Source organism: Neopsephotus bourkii, unplaced genomic scaffold (assembly GCF_033783945.1).
Source record: "Neopsephotus bourkii isolate Nb327-2 ecotype Australia unplaced genomic scaffold, CSIRO-AGI_Nbou_v1 NB_1820, whole genome shotgun sequence".
NCBI lineage: Eukaryota > Metazoa > Chordata > Aves > Psittaciformes > Psittacidae > Neopsephotus > Neopsephotus bourkii.
Genome location: NW_026902293.1, coordinates 5,938,893 through 5,951,971, shown reverse-complemented (window position 1 = coordinate 5,951,971; position 13,079 = coordinate 5,938,893). Strand labels below are relative to the sequence as shown.

At 48.9% G+C, this 13,079-nt stretch overlaps 1 protein-coding gene and 9 non-coding genes across 10 annotated transcripts in view; 9 read left to right on the top strand and 1 right to left on the bottom strand.

The window, feature by feature from the left end:
* The window catches only part of DNAJC5B (DnaJ heat shock protein family (Hsp40) member C5 beta), a 54,313-nt gene that overhangs the window by 18,354 nt on the left and 22,880 nt on the right, over nt 1-13,079 (bottom strand). The window lies entirely within an intron of this gene.
* On the top strand, nt 514-601 carry TRNAY-GUA (transfer RNA tyrosine (anticodon GUA)). Its single transcript is given in 2 exon segments — nt 514-550; nt 566-601. It is a non-coding gene; the product is annotated as a tRNA-Tyr (tRNA).
* TRNAA-AGC (transfer RNA alanine (anticodon AGC)) lies at nt 932-1,004 on the top strand. The gene has a single exon. It is a non-coding gene; the product is annotated as a tRNA-Ala (tRNA).
* Nucleotides 1,747-1,834, top strand: TRNAY-GUA (transfer RNA tyrosine (anticodon GUA)). Its single transcript is given in 2 exon segments — nt 1,747-1,783; nt 1,799-1,834. It is a non-coding gene; the product is annotated as a tRNA-Tyr (tRNA).
* On the top strand, nt 9,306-9,393 carry TRNAY-GUA (transfer RNA tyrosine (anticodon GUA)). The gene is given in 2 exon segments: nt 9,306-9,342; nt 9,358-9,393. It is a non-coding gene; the product is annotated as a tRNA-Tyr (tRNA).
* TRNAA-AGC (transfer RNA alanine (anticodon AGC)) lies at nt 9,727-9,799 on the top strand. The gene has a single exon. It is a non-coding gene; the product is annotated as a tRNA-Ala (tRNA).
* TRNAY-GUA (transfer RNA tyrosine (anticodon GUA)) lies at nt 10,544-10,631 on the top strand. Its single transcript is given in 2 exon segments — nt 10,544-10,580; nt 10,596-10,631. It is a non-coding gene; the product is annotated as a tRNA-Tyr (tRNA).
* Nucleotides 10,951-11,023, top strand: TRNAA-AGC (transfer RNA alanine (anticodon AGC)). The gene has a single exon. It is a non-coding gene; the product is annotated as a tRNA-Ala (tRNA).
* On the top strand, nt 12,107-12,194 carry TRNAY-GUA (transfer RNA tyrosine (anticodon GUA)). Its single transcript is given in 2 exon segments — nt 12,107-12,143; nt 12,159-12,194. It is a non-coding gene; the product is annotated as a tRNA-Tyr (tRNA).
* Nucleotides 12,461-12,533, top strand: TRNAA-AGC (transfer RNA alanine (anticodon AGC)). Its single transcript has one exon. It is a non-coding gene; the product is annotated as a tRNA-Ala (tRNA).

Sequence of the window (13,079 nt, the reverse complement as noted above, 5' to 3'; positions counted from 1 at the left end):
CGTGGAGGAAAGACGTGAATGAAACCGAGGAGTCACACAGCAGAGACACCTAAATAACCACCATGAAACTGAGAGATTTCTCTTTCTGGATGGTCTCAGAAAAGTGGGCATTTTCTGCTCAGAGACAGAGGTTCAGAGGGCTTACGTATGATTTTTCTCGTCTTGGTGGAGCAGGTTACGGACTCAAGGAAGATCTGTTCATTTGCCTGGAACTTGATGAGAGGGCAAAAGGCAGTCCAGTGACAGTGAAGGAAAGGAAGCAGAAGAAGCACTTAAGGATGGCAATTTTGGAGTTGAGGAGAATCCATGTGTTGATGACATCCAGCAGGTTGTGTACCTATTCTGTTTGTAGATTTGGACAATGTGACGGGCTAAAGGGTTGAGCAAGTGTTGTAAGAATTGAGCCAAGGCTGTTTGAATCAGGCTGTTGGAACGGAGGCATCATACTGCACTGAAATAGGGCAGTGTTATTTGAGCGTGTGATGGGTGAGGTCCAGGAATTGCCCCATGATTCCTTCGATAGCTCAGCTGGTAGAGCGGAGGACTGTAGGCTCCTTGCACGGCCATCCTTAGGTCGCTGGTTCAACTCCGGCTCGAAGGAGTGTCCTTTTGGCTCTGGAACACACCCTGTGGCACCTCTGCCTTTTGGCCCTGCCTACCTGCATCGCCTTCAAGCCTGCACAGGCTCCAGCTGTTGTCCATGCTGAGGAAAATGAACCAAGCAAGGAAGTTCTGGTGAACCCTGGGCAGGGGATGGTGGCAACTGAGCACCATCAGTGGTTGTCAGTGGTCACCACCAGCAGCAAAGGGATTTGGTGGCTGGGATGGTGGGAGCCAGGTGGATGGGAGACCCGGGCTTTGGTTGCTGGAGAGGCTGGGTCAGGGCTGTGTGCCTGGGAGGGGAGAGGACCTCAGGGCAAGGCCGTTGGCTGGGGAATTAGCTCAAGTGGTAGAGCGCTCGCTTAGCATGTGAGAGGCAGCGGGATCGATGCCCGCATTCTCCAGAGCTTTTCATTCCTCTTGCCTGGACAATGGGCCCTTCTCTGGGGGTTCTCTTTCCTCTGTAGGTTCTGGGGAAATGATGATGAAATGCCCAGATTTTACAGAGCAGGATGACATTCACAAGTGCATTAAAAGTAGTAACAGCAGCTTAACATAGGAATTTATCTTCACCTTTTAAATTGCCCGCTGTCAAATGTCATCTCCAGCACTGTATCCAGGTGTGCACTCCCCCGTGGAGGAAAGACATGAATGAATCCGAGAAGCCACACAGAAGACACACCTAAATAAGCACCATGAAACTGAGAGATTTCTCTTTCTGGATGGTCTCAGAAAAGTGGGCATTTTCTGCTCAGAGACAGAGGTTCAGAAGGCTTACGTATGTTTTTTCTCGTCTTGGTGGAGCAGGTTACGGACTCAAGGAAGATCTGTCCATTTGCCTGGAACTTGATGAGAGGGCAAAAGGCAGTCCAGTGACAGTGAAGCAAGGGAAGCAGGAGAAGCACTTAAGGATGGCAGTTTTGGAGTTGAGGAGAATCCATGTGTTGATGACATCCAGCAGGTTGTGTACCTATTCTGTTTGTAGATTTGGACAATGTGATGGGCGAAAGGGTTGAGCAAGTGTTGTAAGAATTGAGCCAAGGCTGTTTGAATCAGGCTGTTGGAATGGAGGCATCATACTGCACTGAAATAGGGCAGTGTTATTTGAGCGTGTGATGGGTGAGGTCCAGGAATTGCTCCATGATTCCTTCGATAGCTCAGCTGGTAGAGCGGAGGACTGTAGGCTCCTTGCACGGCCATCCTTAGGTCGCTGGTTCAACTCCGGCTCGAAGGAGTGTCCTTTTGGCTCTGGAACACACCCTGTGGCAGCACCTCTGCCTTTTGGCCCTGTCTGCCTGGCTGCCTTCAAGGCTGCACAGGCTCCAGCTGTTGTCCATGCTGAGGAAGATGAACCAAGCAAGAAAGTTCTGGTGAACCCTGGGCAGGGGATGGTGGCAACTGAGCACCACCAGGGGTTGTCAGTGGTCACTACCAGCAGCAAAGGGATTTGGTGGTTGGGATGGTGGGAGCCAGGTGGATGGGAGACCCAGGCGTTGGTTGCTGGAGAGGCTGGGTCAGGGCTGTGTGCCTGGGAGGGGAGAGGACCTCAGGGCAAGGCCGTTGGCTGGGGAATTAGCTCAAGTGGTAGAGTGCTCGCTTAGCATGTGAGAGTCAGAGGGATCGATGCTCGCATTCTCCAGAGCTTTTCATCTTCTTGCCTTGTCAGAGGTACAGAGGTACCTATGATAGTTGTTCATGGAAAATTGCAGCAACTGGGGCTGCACCATGATCGGAATGGTCTCTTGGTCCAGTGATAGCATTTTCTGGTTTTGCTCAGCCTGTGTTTGATGGCATCTTTAATAATGTGTCAGTGATGGCTTCAGCAGGTACATTTCATTTTCTTTGTCATAATTGGTGTAGTGCTGTGTTTTTGATTTAGGAGGTGAATAACATTGATAACAGATTCATGTTTTAGCTGTTGCTAAGCAGTTTTATAACCAGTCAAGGATGTTTCTGCTCCTCACACTACTACACTAATGAACAGGCTGAAGGGCAAAAGAAACTGGTAGGAGACACTGTCACCAGACCTGGGACAAACTGCCTAAAGGGGTATTCCATAGCATATGATGCCATGTTAAGTATATATATTAGGGGAAAACTGGGTGTGGGTTGCTGCTTGAGAGCTATCTGGGCATCAGTCAATTGGTGGTGAGCGATTGCATTATGCATCACTTGTATATTTTAATTCTGTCATTATTACTGTTATTGTTATTATTTTTATTATTCCTTTATTTTTCCATCCTATTTAACTGACTTTACCTCAACCCACAAAATTTCCTTTTTTTTCATTTTCTTCCCCCATCTCACTGGTGGGGGGAGTGAGCAAAAGGAGCAAATGGCTGTATGGTGTTTAACTGCCTGTTGGGTTAAAGCACAAGACAAGAGTCCTTTTTGGTGCCCAGTATGGGGCTTGAGGGTTTGAGATAACAGATCTGACCACAGCATCTTAAAACATGTTTTTTTTTATAAGCATTCACGTTATTCCTTTAATAGTCACTGGCGACAATGTTATTTGCTCTCAGAGTTGTTGCTCATGTTCACAGAGTTCATTGTTTATCAGCTCACTTGCTGTGTATGTTCCCCCGTGTGTTGTTTATCACCTCCTGGTGCTGGGTGAAGTTTATAATTTTGCTGTACTATGTAACACTAGTTTATGATAGGATTAAACACACAGTTTAGTGTGAGGTGTCCAGGCCCATGGCAGAGGGGTTGGAACATGATGATCTTAAGGTCCTTTCCAACCCTAACTATTCTATGATTCTAAACTCCTGGTCATGAGACTACTCTGGTATTTGTACTCAGCATTAGTGTCATCTCCATACTTTGGGAGACATCTATTGGACACTATTAATAATTACAGCTTTTACTTTTTTTCCTCCAGAGACAATCTAATGGGGAGACACCTTCCTCCATCTTCCCTTTCACCTCTAGGCTAGTTACAACAGCTCTTGAGAACTTTGAATATCCTCAGGATGTTCAAACCAACATAATCCTATTGCAGTCTCCTGAATGTGTTTTAGCTCTTGTTTAAGGTTAAACCCAACTATTAAGAATACCACCCAGAGATCCGGCCTAAAGCTGGGTAGTTGAATGGCAGGGTGTGGGGAATAGTATTGGCAAGTGCCTAAGACAGAAACCACCTACAATGTTTTGGAATTTCACCCCTGAACAAGAGCAGAATCCTGAAAAACTAGTAAAATATTGGGAAAAAGTATGCTGTCACCCTGCCAATTCCAGAGATTTTGGCATGTTACCAGAGTAGGAGGTAACATGCTGCAAGCAGTGTGCGCTTGCAGCCCAGAAAGCCAACTGTATCCTGGGCTGCATCAAAAGGAGTGTGACCAGCAGGTCAAAGGAGGTGATCCTGCCCCTTTATTCTGCTCTCGTGAGACCTCACCTGGAGTGTTGTGTACAGTTCTGGTGTCCTCAACATAAAAAGGACATGGATCTGTTGGAACAAGTCCAGAGGAGGGCCACGAGAATGATCAGGGGACTGGAGCACCTCCCATATGAAGATCGGCTGAGAAAGTTGGGGCTGTTCAGCCTGGAGAAGGCTGTGTGGAGACCTCATAGCAGCCTTCCAGTATCTGAAGGGGGCCTATAGGGATGCTGGGGATGGACTCTTCATTAGGGACTGTAGTGATAGGACAAGGGGTAATGGGTTAAAACTTAAACAGGGGAAGTTTAGATTGGATATAAGGAGGAAATTCTTTCCTGTTAGGGTGGTGAGGCACTGGAATAGGTTGCCCAGGGAGGTTGTGAATGCTCCATCCCTGGCAGTGTTCAAGGCCAGGTTGGACGAGGCCTTGGGTAATATGGTTTAGAGCGAGGTGTCCCTGCCCATGGCAGGTGGTTGGAGCTTGATGATCTTAAGGTCCTTTCCAACCCTAAATATTCTATGATTCTGACAGTCTGAGCTCCAGAGCCCTTAACCACCTCTCCCAGGGCTCTGTAGTCCTTTTTTATGTTCCCCAGGCTACTGCTATCTATATCCCTAGCACCCACATGTATCACCAGAAGTGGGTAATAGTCCGTGGGGCTTACTAGAGCAGGCAGCCTCTCTACCACATCCCTGATCCGTGCCCCTGGTAGGCAACACACCTCCCTTGAGACCGGGTCAGGCCAACAGACGAGTGCTTCTGTCCCTTTCAAAGTAGAATCCCCTACTACTACGACCCGCCGCTTTTTCCTGGCAGCACCAGTTCAGATCTTTACTAGTGCATCACCAGGCTGTTTCTGGCGCAACTGCATTTCCTCACGAGCCCCCTGCAGGACAGCAAAGCGGTTCTGCGTGGGGGCAACAGGTTCAGGAGGAAGTCCCTTGCTTTTAATTGTCCTTTTCCTCCTTTTTTTGGTGGTTTATTTTTTTTTTTTTGTCACCAATTCCCAGCTTTGAGAGCTAACAACCTCCTTCTTTCCTCCATGAGCTACAGGGGAAGCTTGAGGACTCTGCACAGTTTGGGCCGGGAGCAAGCATTCCTGCTTCCTCTCAGCTACCCCGACATCTTGTAGCCTATTAATAGCTTCCCGCAGCTCAGTCACCTGCTGCAGGAGAGCCTCCACCAGGGAGCACCCAGTGCAGCCCTTCCCATTGTGTACCTTTCTCTCACCAGAGCAGTGCAGGCACTCAGTACGCCCCGAGCTCTTCACTGCAGCCTCCCCTCTCATTGGCTCTGTCTGAGTGCCTACGGTGGCCACCGCCGGGGCAGCCAGAGCAGAGCTCCCAAACCGGGCCCTGGTCATACGGCGAGTGCTCACCATCCCGCTCACCATCCCGCTCACCATCCCGCTCACCATCCCGCTCACGCTCCCGCTCGCCTGCCCGCGCAAACTGCCTCGACCCGCTCTGTTCGCCGCGCTCCCTGGGGCAGGTTTTTAACCAATCAGGGCTAGCTCCGTTCCTCCTGGCTCCGCCCCCTGTGAGTCAGCTGCTCGCGTCAGCTGAGCTGCCGGCTCCTGGGCAGGTCCTGTCGAGGACTTGAGGCTCCCTCAGTCTCTTGTCGCTCTGAGTTGAGGCTCCTGGACGCTGATCTCCCCCCAGTCCGGTGTTCAAGGCGTCCTCTCTCGAGCTACTCACCTCAGCAATTCAAAGTTAAACAGTTAAAGCCTCTCTGATATGGAGGACGATGGCTGAAGTACAAACGCAGGGATGCCTGGCAGATTGACTATATCACACTCCCACCAACCCGCCAAGGCAAGTGCCCTGTGCTTACCATGGTGGAAGCAACCACCGGATGGCTGGAAACATGCGCTGTGCCCTATGTCACTGCCTGGAACAGTGTCCTGGGCCATGAGAGACAAATCTTGTGCCAACACGGCACTCCAGAGAGAACTGAGTGAGACAACAGAACTCATTTTCAGAACAACCTCATAGTCACTTGGCCAAAGAGCACAGGATTGAGTGGGTATATCACATCCCCTATAATGTACCAGCCTCTGGGAAAATGAAAAGGTATAGTGGACTGAGAGCAGTGGGTGGTTGGACAGTCAAACACTGGGATACACACTTAGCGCCACCTGGTTAGTCAATACCAGGGGATTTTCCAACTGCCCAATCAAACATCAGACCTTTATGTACTATAGAAGAGGATGAAGTCCCTGTAGTGCACATAAAAAAGTGTGCTGGATAAAACAGTCTGGGCTATTCCTGATTCAGGCAAAGGCAACCCCATCCATGGGACTGTTTTTGTTCAAGGACCTCGGCACACTTAGTGGATAATGTGGGGGGACAGGGAAGTCCGGTGTGTACCTCCAGGGGATTAGACTTTGGGTGAGAATAGCCAATGATTTGAATTGTATGTTAACTGCTGTACAATACTATATGCCACTACTATGGTTGCTATCATCCATATCATCAGTATTTCAACGAAAAATATCCAGATTAATGAAGAATGAATTTTGATGTAACTGGTCAAAATTCAGTGATAAAAACAGAACTGGCCTCGTGTTCAACAATCCAACACCACACACCATCTTTCCTGCCCAGAAAGACTACTATGACAGATGGAGCCAAAAGTTATCAATTACATGAGCTCAAGGGATATGTCAGAAGGATGGATCATAGACTAAGAGAATATTTGTGTGTACATATCAAAAAGACAAGAAAGGATGTAAAGTGTGGGACATGGACATAATATAAATGCTGTAGAAGAAGTGGATATTATATTGGTTTCAGAAGGTACAGACAATTTTTTTTTTTTTTGTAGTAACAGGCATATCCCTGTGGTTTAGATTTAGGATGACAGTAATGTAAATAACACATTGATGTTTTAGTTGTTGCTAAAGAGTGTTTACACAAAGTAAGGGATTTTTCAGCTCACATCTACAAACCGGGGATTAGACCTGGGAACAAAAGACAGAAGAAGACACAGACAGAAAATCTCGGGCTGAAGGCATGAGCTATGAATGTCCATATAATTACTTTGATAGCTCAGCTGGTAGAGCGGAGGACTGTAGGCTCCTTGCACAGCCATCCTTAGGTCGCTGGTGCAACTCTGGCTCGAAGGAGTGTCCTTTTGGCTCTAGAACACACCCTGTGGCACCTCTGCTTTTTGGCCTGGTCTGCCTGGCTGCCTTCAAGGCTCACACAGCCTTTAGCTCTTGCCCTTGCTGAGGAAGATGAACCAAGCAAGGCAGTTCTGGTGAACCCTGGGCAGGGGATGGTGGCAGCTGAGCACCATCAGGGGTTGTCAGTGGTCACCACCAGCAGCAAAGGGATTTGGTGGCTGGGATGGTGGGAGCCAGGTGGATGGGAGACCCAGGATTTGGTTGCTGGAGAGGCTGGGTCAGGGCTGTGTGCCTGGGAGGGGAGAGGACCTCAGGGCAAGGCCGTTGGCTGGGGAATTAGCTCAAGTGGTAGAGTGCTCGCTTAGCATGTGAGAGGCAGCGGGATCGATGCCCGCATTCTCCAGAGCTTTTCATTCCTCTTGCATGGACACTGGGCCCTTTGCTGGGGGCTTTCTGGGGTTCTGTGCAGATGGTGATGTGCACAGGCTATACAGAGTAGGATGACATTCATGACTGCACTGAAAGTCCTAAGGGAAGCTTCACAGAGGAAGGTTTCTCCCTTTTTGCTTCAGATCATCAAATATCATCTCCAGGTCTTTGAGCTCCCTGTGGAGGAAAGAAGTGAATGAAATGGAGCAACCTCACTGCAGGGACACAAAAATAAACATCATGGAATGGAGGGATTTCTCTTTGTGGATGATCTCATAATGGGGGCATTTTCCACTTGGAGAAAGGCAGGTTGAGAGGGCTTGCGGTTCACCTTATAGAGCTTAGGAGGAGGTTACAGAGTACAGGAAGAGCGGTCCTTTCTTGTGGTAGTGGAGGGTAGGTCAAAAGCCAGAGAGTGAAATTTAATCTCAGGAAGCTGAAGAAGAATATGCAGTAGGTCTTTTTGGCCCTGGGGAGGGTCCAACTGTAAAAGAGAAGACTGAGGGGCGATGTCATTAATGCATATAAATATCTCAAAGGTGGGTGCCAGGAGGATGGTGTCGAAATAATTTCAATGGTGCCCATCAACTGGATGTGGAGCAATGCCCATCAACTTTAACACAGGAAGTTTCACCACAACACGAGGAAGAATCTCTTTCTGTTGAGGGCGGCAGAGCACTGGAACAGGCTCCCCAGGGACATTGTGGAATTTCCCTCTCTGGAGACATTGAAAACCTGCACGGATGCAATCCTGTGCAACTGGCTCTAAGTGGCACTGATTACCAGGGGAATTGGACAAGATGGTGTCCAGAGGTCCCTTCCAACCATAACAATACTGTGATTGTGTGAAGGTGACATCCCAGACGCTTGTAGAGCCTTTCCATGTATTAATGTCAATTACTTATTATTTTCTGCTTTGCTTGACTGATATCAAATGTGATTTCCACCACTTTGTCTCGGTTTGAGCTACACCATGGAGGAAAAACATGAATGAAATGGAAGCAACCTCACTGCAGGGCCTCCAAAAATGCCACCAGGAAATGGAGAAACTTCTCTTTGTGGATGGTTTCAGGACAGTGGGAATCTTCCACTTGGAGATAGTTTCAGAGGAGTAGAACTTGTTTTCATACCTTGTAGGAGGAGGTTATGGACTCAAGAAAGTAACAGCAGCTTAACATGGGAATTTATCTTCACCTTTTAAATTGCCCATCGTCAAATGTCATCTCCAGCACTGTATGCAGGTGTGAACTCCCCCGTGGAGGAAAGACATGAACGAATCTGAGAAGCCACACAGCAGAGACACCTAGATAACCACCATGAAACTGAGAAATTTCTATTTGTGGATGGTCTCAGAAAAGTGGGCATTTTCTGCTCAGAGACACAGAGGTTCAGAGGGCTTACGTATGTTTTCTCTCGTCTTGTAGGAGCAGGTTACGGACTCAAGGAAGATCTGTCCATTTGCCTGGAACTTGATGGGAGGCCAAAAGGCAGTCCAGTGACAGCGAATCAAGGGAAGCAGAAGAAGCACTTAAGGATGGCAATTGTGGAGTTGAGGAGAGTCCATGTGTTGATGATATCCAGCAGATTGTGTACCTATTCTGTTTGTAGATTTGGACAATGTGATGGGCTAAAGGGTTGAGCAAGTGTTGTGAGAATTGAGCCAAGGCTGTTTGAATAAGGCTGTTGGAACGGAGGCATCATACTGCACTGAAATAGGGCAGTGTTATTTGAGCGTATGATGGGTGAGGTCCAGGAATTGCCCCATGATTCCTTCGATAGCTCAGCTGGTAGAGCGGAGGACTGTAGGCTCCTTGCACAGCCATCCTTAGGTCGCTGGTTCAACTCCGGCTCGAAGGAGTGTCCTTTTGGCTCTGGAACACACCCTGTGGCAGCACCTCTGCCTTTTGGCCCTGTCTGCCTGGCTGCCTTCAAGGCCTGCAAAGCCATCAGCTGTTGCCCGTGCTGAGGAAGATGAACCAAGCAAGGCAGATCTGGTGAACCCTGGGCAGGGGATGGTGGCAACTAAGCACCATCAGGGGTTGTCAGTGGTCACCACCAGCAGCAAAGGGATTTGGTGGCTGGGATGCTGGGAGCCAGGTGGATGGGAGACCCAGGCTTTGGTTGCTGGAGAGGCTGGGTCAGGGCTGTGTGCCTGGGAGGGGAGAGGACCTCAGGGCAAGGCCTTTGGCTGGGGAATTAGCTCAAGTGGTAGAGCGCTCGCTTAGCATGTGAGAGGCAGCGGGATCGATGCCCGCATTCTCCAGAATTTTTCATTCCTTTTGCCTGGACAATGGGCCCTTCTCTGGGGGTTCTCTTTCTTCTGTAGGTTCTGGGGACATGATGATGAAATGCCCAGGTTTTACAGAGCAGGATGACATTCACAACTGCATTAAAAGTAGTAACAGCAGCTTAACATAGGAATTTATCTTCACCTTTTAAATTGCCCGCCGCCAAATGTCATCTCCAGCACTGTATCCAGGTGTGCACTCCCCCGTGGAGGAAAGACATGAATGAATCCGAGAAGCCACACAGAACACACACCTAAATAAGCACCATGAAACTGAGAGATTTCTCTTTGTGGATGGTCTCAGAAAAGTGGGCATTTTCTGCTCAGAGACACAGAGGTTCAGAGGGCTTACGTATGTTTTTTCTCGTCTTGGTGGAGCAGGTTACGGACTCAAGGAAGATCTGTCCATTTGCCTGGAACTTGATGGGAGGCCAAAAGGCAGTCCAGTGACAGTGAATCAAGAGAAGCAGGAGAAGCACTTAAGGATGGCAATTGTGGAGTTGAGGAGAATCCATGTGTTGATGATATCCAGCAGATTGTGTACCTATTCTGTTTGTAGATTTGGACAATGTGACGGGCTAAAGGGTTGAGCAAGTGTTGTGAGAATTGAGCCAAGGCTGCTTGAATCAGGCTGTTGGAATGTAGGCATCATACTGCACTGAAATAGGGCAGTGTTATTTGAGCGTGTGATGGGTGAGGTCCAGGAATTGCCCCATGATTCCTTCGATAGCTCAGCTGGTAGAGCGGAGGACTGTAGGCTCCTTGCACGGCCATCCTTAGGTCGCTGGTTCAACTCCGGCTCGAAGGAGTGTCCTTTTGGCTCTGGAACACACCCTGTGGCAGCACCTCTGCCTTTTGGCCCTGTCTTCCTGGCTGCCTTCAACGCCCGCAAAGCCATCAGCTCTTACCCCTGCTGAGGGAGATGAACCAAGCAAGGCAGTTCTGGTGAACCCTGGGCAGGGGATGGTGGCAACTGAGCACCATCAGGGGTTGTCCCAGCAAAGGGATTTGGTGGCTGGGATGCTGGGAGCCAGGTGGATGGGAGACCCAGGCTTTGGTTGCTGGAGAGGCTGGGTCAGGGCTGTGTGCCTGGGAGGGGAGAGGACCTCAGGGCAAGGCCGTTGGCTGGGGAATTAGCTCAAGTGGTAGAGCGCTCGCTTAGCATGTGAGAGGCAGCGGGATCGATGCCCGCATTCTCCAGAGCTTTTTATGTCCTTGCCTGGACATAGGTCCCATTGCTGGGGGCGCTCTGCCCTTTGGGGGCTGTGAGGAGATGCAGATGTGCCCAGGCATTACAGAATAGGATGACTTGGGTGGCTGCATTAAATGTAGTACTGGCAGCTTCACAGAGGAATTGTTTTTCTCCCTCTTTGCTTGTATGTCTTCAAATGTGATCTCCAGCACTAAGTCTAACTTTGGGCTCTCTGTGGAGCAAAGACATGAATGAAATGAAGCAACCTCAGTGCAGGGGCATTATGGAATGGAGGGATTTCTTCTTGCAGATAGTCTCAGGACACTGGGCATGTTCAACCTGGAGAAAGAGGGGTTCACAGGGCTTCCTCATCACCTTCCAGGGCTTGTAGGAGGTTACAGGGTATAGAAAGGCTGTCGTTCGATGTGGTACTGAAACTGTAGGCAAAAGCCCAGCGAAACTGAAGAAAGGGAAAGAGCAGTAGGATATGGGGGTGGTCTTTTGGGCCTTGAGGAGAGTCCAACTGTAAAAGGGAAGACTGAAAGGCAATCTCATTAATGCATATAAATATCTCAAAGGTGGGTGCCAGGAGGATGGTGCCAGACTCTTTCCAGGAGTGCCCAGTGACAGGATGAGGAGCAATGGCCATCAACTTTAATACAGGAAGTTTCACCTCAACATGAGGAAGAATTCCTTTCTGTTGAGGGTGGCAGAGCACTGGAACAGGCTCCCCAGGGAGCTTGTGGAGTCTCCCTCTGTGGAGACATTCAAAACCCACCTGGACACACTCCAGTGTAACCTACGATAAGTAGCCCTGCTTGGCAGGAGAGTTGGACTAGATGGTCTCCAGAGGTGCCTTCCAACCCTAATAATTCTGTGATTTTGTGCAGATGAAATCCTAGGAGCCTATAGAGCCTTTCTATGTTTTGTTTTCAATGACTTGATGGGCTAAATGGATAAGCAAGCGTTGAAACCTTGGCGTTCAGGCAGTATGAATCAGGTTGTTGGAATGGAGGTGTTGCGCTGTGCTGCAGCTTGCGCAGTGTTGTTTGAGCGTGTGATGGGTGAGGTCCAGGAACTGCCCCATGATGCCTTCGATAGCTCAGCTGGTAGAGCGGAGGACTGTAGGCTCCTTGCACGGCCATCCTTAGGTCGCTGGTTCAACTCCGGCTCGAAGGAGTGTCCTTTTGGCTCTAGAACACACCCTGTGGCACCTCTGCCTTTTGGCCCTGCCTACCTGCATCGCCTGGTGAACCCTGGGCAGGGGATGGTGGCAACTGAGCACCATCAGGGGTTGTCAGTGGTCACCACCAGCAGCAAAGGGATTTGGTGGCTGGGATGCTGGGAGCCAGGTGGATGGGAGACCAAGGCTTTGGTTGCTGGAGAGGCTGGGTCAGGGCTGTGTGCCTGGGAGGGGAGAGGACCTCAGGGCAAGGCCTTTGGCTGGGGAATTAGCTCAAGTGGTAGAGCGCTCGCTTAGCATGTGAGAGGCAGCGGGATCGATGCCCGCATTCTCCAGAGCTTTTCATTCCTCTTGCCTGGACAATGCACTCTTCTCCTGGTATCTAGTTTCTGTGGGAGCTCTTGGGAGTTTACTGTGTTCCGAAAGGAGCAAAACATTTATGGACGTACCAGCACAGCAGTAACACATGGCATTGGTATAGGCACAGCTAAGAGATTATCCCTCTTTGTTTTCAGTCATTAAATAGTATTCAGTGTTCTCAAACCTCTGTGTAATCTGTGACAGAGTTTTTGATGTACTTTTTTTTTCTTTTGAATATACACTCTCAAGGTGGATCTTTTGAAACTTCTGAAGAAAACATAAATATGTTATCTCTCTGTGTGTTACTTCGTCAGCCTTGAAAGCAGATGTCGAAGTACAATTTAAGTTGTTATGCCAAATTTTTTTCTGAAGATTATTTTTGTAGAGTATTGAAGATAAAGATATCTCCTTTGAAATTCTGCTGATTAGAAGCCTGTTAGCTTTAGTCCTTGATAAATTAGGTTGTGCCAAACTCTAAATAAAATTACCGAGAGGTACCTCTGTCATGTTTATTAAAAAGT